General features: G+C 57.2%; 1 long non-coding RNA gene across 1 annotated transcript; it reads left to right on the forward strand.

Annotated features, from left to right (window-relative positions):
• The first annotated feature begins 2,415 nt into the window (after nucleotides 1-2,415).
• LOC123165998 (uncharacterized) lies at nucleotides 2,416-3,206 on the forward strand. Its single transcript, XR_006483305.1, has 2 exons — nucleotides 2,416-2,572; nucleotides 2,673-3,206. It is a non-coding gene; the product is annotated as an uncharacterized lncRNA (long non-coding RNA).
• Nucleotides 3,207-4,317: the final 1,111 nt, after the last annotated feature.

Here is a 4,317-nt window from a genome sequence, read left to right on the forward strand (position 1 = left end):
AGCTCCCCGGCGTTGGGTGGTCCATAGCGGGTCCTGCCCGCTTGTCCGACTGGTGGCGCGTATCGCGCCGGCGCTCGATAGTGGTTCGAGCATCTTCGTGGGCTCGTTCTCGAAGAACTTGGCGTTGGTCGCGGTGGGTCCGTGGGTCAGACGACGCTATGGAAATGTTATCACAAGCGTCATCGCGATGGACCGACACCTGCGGTGGCTGGCGTGGAGGAGGGGAGTGCACCATGGCCGCCGCACCCCCGGCCCCTCCACCACTGTCATGCGGTGGTTCGACGGAGCGCCGGCCCGAAGGCCCCGCCGATCGCGGATCTTCTTTATTGGCGACGGCGACGAGGCTCCGGATGGTGGCTCTCCACTCGTCAAGCTTCTCCGTAGCAGGAGGGAAGTCGAGGAGCAGCTGCGCGCGCCAAAGCTTCCGCTGGCGTGGGTGGCGGCGACAACTGCGTGGACCGTGGCGCGCTTCGACTTCTAACTACGTTAGAAGGAGCTCTACCACGGCCCAGCGGCTGCGTGCCATTTTCTCCAACACTTCGGCGAGCATGCTGGACTCCCTCGTCCAGCGGACGATGCACAGGGCTCTTCCCACGGCAGTGCCCGGGGTCTCCAGCGTGGTGGCGCTGCTCATCGCGCGCTGTGGGCGCGCGGTGTGGGCGTCTTGGAGGTCGCTGCGCCACCCGTGGGTGGCACAACAACACTCCTGGAGGGGCCCGCGCCGCCTGTGGGGGGCCCAGCTCCGTCTTTGGATTTGGCGGCGTGCAGCCCGTCGCCTGGCGCACGAACGACGCCGCTCGCCAGGCTCTGACTGCCAGAGCGATGTTGGTGCTCGCCGACTGTGGCCCAGGTCCTGTCCGCGACCGGCCCGCTGTTCGCCCGCTCTGGCACGGGCCGTTCGGCTCCTGACGAGCCGACCGCCATGATCGTCTTCTCGTTGGGAGCCATGGCGATGAAGAACTGCTAGGCTAACTACTAGACCAGATTCTCACAATTGTGCCCCTACCTGGCGCGCCAAAGATGTCGGTGGGAAACGACACCTATGGGATCACAAGAATCCCTACTATGGTTGCCGGGGCGCAAGGTTGTGAGAAGAGAAGGAATGACAGTCAACACAAGGATCGTTTACCCAGGTTCGGGCCGCGAGGATGCGTAAAACCCTAGTCCTGATTTGGTGGATGTATTGAGAGAGTTCTTGAGCTCTCGAACTAGCTATGGTGGCTGCGTAGTTCCAAAGAGCCGAATCCCTCTCCAGTATGCCAAGGGCCTCCTTTTATAGTCGAAAGGGGCTGCCACAGTGGCACACAGGAGGTGGAAAGGCCTACAGTGTCGCGAGCTTATCGCTCGTGTTACAGGACAAGACGCATTTAATGCGTAGCTTAGGTGTCCCTTAGCTTTATTGGGGACGGGAACGAGGCCCGTCCAGTCCGCTGCCGCCTCGCCTTGCTTCGACACGCGCCCAGGCCAGCGGTGTATGCGACGCCATGTAGGCAGGCAGGCAGCTGAGGTGGTGCGGTGGTGGGATCTTCACGAAGATCTGCATGCCACCACGCAGGTGCTTGCTCAGTTGGCGTAGAGGCCGCCCGTCGCCACGCAGGTGCCTGCCCAGCTGGTTGAGCTAGCAGCTGCTTGGGGACGGCGGTGGAGTATTGATCGACGCGGGCCTGGCTGTGGCCCCGCTGACGTCGTCGGCAAGGGCCTTGCCGGGGGCCCGGCAAGGGTCTTGCCATGGCGTTGCAGTCATCGCCGGCAAGGCGCTTGCCGGGGGTCTTGTGGATCTCCTCGGCAAGGATCCCACCGAGGGTCGCCGTCTTCTGGTTCTCATCCGATCTCATATCTCTATGGTCTTGACAAAAATCTGCATGCCACCATGGAGGTGCCTCCCGAGCCCCTGGCCCAACGTGGTTGATGGCGTTGGAAACCGTGGGCTCAAGGGTGGCGCGCTCTGCTGGTGTGGGCGACACTACGGGAAATAGGAGATTTGCCGTCAGTACTTTCTTTGTCGTCAGCATTTTGTCGGGGCATATGGCAAAGAAAGGGTTTGCCGTCATCAGCAGACGGCAAAGAACAGATGAAGGCAAATCCATACTTTGCCGTCTGCAAAAAAAACCACAGACGGCAAAGGGTCTTTGCCGTCTGCAATTTTCTTTTACAGATGGCAAAGAGTTCATTTTGCCGTCTGTAACAAAATACACAGACAGCAAAGTCTTTGCTGTCTGTGTATTTTGTTACAGACGGCAAAGTGAGCTCTTTGCCGTCTGTAGAGAAACCGCAGACGGCAAAGAGAAAACACAGCACGCGGATCCATCACGTGGATCGATGACGTGGCAGCAATCCACCACCGCGCGCTGCTCATGTGCACGATCCAACTCCACCTCCACCTCTTATCCTCTTCTCTCTCTCCCTTATCCTCTTCTCTCTCTCCCGTCCCCCATGCCTCTCCTTGTTCCCAGCCTCTTCTCTCTCTCTCCCTTATCCTCTTCTCTCTCTCCCGTCCCCCACGCCTCTCCTTGTTCCCAGCCAAGATCCACCTCCACCTACCGCCGTTCCCCAAGCCGCTGACGAGCACCAGGTCAAGCTCCGCCGCCCCTACCTCCTTCTCCTTCCTCCTGCCTATCTTCCTCGTTCTCTATCTCTCCCCCATACCTCACCCCTTGCCCTCTCCCTCTCAGGCAGCCGACGCCATGGACGGCTGCGGAGCTTCGCGCCACCCGACGTCAACCGCATTGCCGCCCCAAGGGATCCGTGCGCGTGGCCGCGCCGCCGGTGTGTGCCGCCGCAGCAACAGGTTCGGCAATGACTGTCGGCCCTGCCGCTTCATTGCTCCTGCCCAAGCCGGCCTCCGCTTTCTTACCCCGCCACCGGCGAGCTGCCATGCCCGTCCTCATCGCACTGGTGCTGTCCTCCAGTATGCTTGCTGGCTGTGACCAGAGCCCTGTACATATTTGGTTCGGTTGCAGCGCTGCTACTTCCCGGTGGATCTAGGCTGCCCAGGCTAGCAACGTGTGTGTTGCTTTCTTGATGGGTTTTAAGTGGATCTTAATTTGATGTATCCTGGCACTTGTCCGTGTGTAAATCTGATGTGCAGAACACTTAGAAGTTGCTACTCTTAGGATATTCTTGCTCGTATGTGTACACGTGAAGAATGGCTAGCTTTTAGATCTGTTTTCTTTTTGTTAAAGAAATATACATTCATTTTTATTGGATCTGTATTGCAAATCTCTGTAGTGACGCCATCGTCCTCTTTTGCTCTAACCACGCTGTACACACGACGCCGACGCGACCACTGAAGCAGCAGCTGCCCTCCTCTCTGCTTCCCTTCTTACCGAGCTCACCGAAGCAGCAGTGGCCGCCCTCCGAAAGCTTGGAATGACGGCAAAGAAAATCAAAAAAATAAACTTTAAAATAATCTTTGCCGTCTTTAGTTTACTCTGGATGACGGCAAAGAAAATGTTTTGACTAAAGGCAAAGACTGCATTCTTTGCCGTCTGTTATTTATAAGGCTGACGGCGAAGTAGATTTGGCTGACGGCCGATAAAAAGCTGACGGCAAAGTATTCTTTGCCGACTTATCTTTGCCGTCTGCTTCCTAACGGCAAAATCTTTGCCGTCTGGATTTCGGTTTTTGCCGTCTGTAATTCACAGATGGCAAATTACTTGTTTCCTGTAGTGCGAGCTGCCCCGGCAAGGGTCTTGCCGGGGGAACCTGCTTCGTCCCTCTGCTTCTTTGTGTTCTTGGCCTTGGCGTTGTCCTGGGCTTCGGCTTCTCTCCGGCTCCCCTTCTCTGCACTGCTTAGTGTGGCCGTGGCGCGCGGCTCTGATTGTCCATGCACAAGTAAAGGGGTACAAAGGTGTGCCCTCTACTTTTCTAAATGACATTTAGCCATTATGATCTTGCGGTAGATCAAATCTTGTAACACTCATATTCATCAAGATCAATCAAGTAGGAAGTAGGGTATTACCTCCATAGAGAGGGCCCGAACCAGGGTAAACATCGTGTCCCCCGTCTCCTGCAACCATCGACCTTAGACGCACAGTTCGGGACCCCCTACCCGAGATCCGCCGGTTTTGACACCGACATTGGTGCTTTCATTGAGAGTTCCATTGTGATGTCGACGAAAGGTTCGATGGCTCGCCATGTCCTGAAAAGACAACATCACCTCCGGGGGTGTCCTGGCCCCAGGCCAAACCCTTCGGCTGGGCGGCTTTACCATGAAAGCCCGTTCAGCCGTTGAGCCGACGATGACCTATCGGGTCATCGAAAACCCCCTTCGCATCAACTCCGAACACTCCAAGCGGATGGATCCGGTAGAGTTTT

This window comes from Triticum aestivum, chromosome 7D (genome assembly GCF_018294505.1).
Source record: "Triticum aestivum cultivar Chinese Spring chromosome 7D, IWGSC CS RefSeq v2.1, whole genome shotgun sequence".
Lineage (NCBI taxonomy): Eukaryota > Viridiplantae > Streptophyta > Magnoliopsida > Poales > Poaceae > Triticum > Triticum aestivum.